A 583-nucleotide genomic window follows, 5' to 3' on the forward strand; every position below is an offset into this window, starting at 1 on the left:
CGACGGGTGAACCCTAGCCCCTCTTCTCCTGGCCCCCTCCCCGTCCGTCTCCCCTGTCGCCGCCGCCGGCGTAGACCAACAAGCCTTGCCCGCGCGGTGCTGGCAGCGGCGGGCCGGTCTTTGCCCGTTCGCGCAGAAGCGGGGCGCGGGGTGTCCTGATAGCGGCGATGCGGCTCGGCCGTCGATGGTCTGGCTCGGCGGCGAGGATCCCACGAGCCTCGGGTGCCCTCGGTGCGGTGGCGCGGTCGTTGGCCGGGGGGCTGCGTGGTGGTGCGGGTGTTCGGCGATGGCCGCTCGGCCTAGATTTGGGCCCCATCTGGATTGGGGTGGGCGGGCTGGTATTTGCACGACGGCTCTGCTCCCTAGAGGTGGAGGTGGCGCGTCAGCGGCTCCGGGTGGCGGCGGCGTTGGCAGCCGGCGTGCTGCGGCGTGGCGGCAAGGGCTTCGTTGCTCTCTCGTGGGCATGATGCAACCAGAAGGTTGTGTCAATCCTAAGGATGTCGATAAGGTATGCAAAATCACGGTTTCCACTCCACCTATGACTTCCTCGATGCATCAACTGTTACGACTGCGCGCCGGGGGG

Source organism: Triticum dicoccoides, chromosome 1B, assembly GCF_002162155.2.
Source record: "Triticum dicoccoides isolate Atlit2015 ecotype Zavitan chromosome 1B, WEW_v2.0, whole genome shotgun sequence".
In the NCBI taxonomy this organism is placed as follows: Eukaryota; Viridiplantae; Streptophyta; class Magnoliopsida; order Poales; family Poaceae; genus Triticum; species Triticum dicoccoides.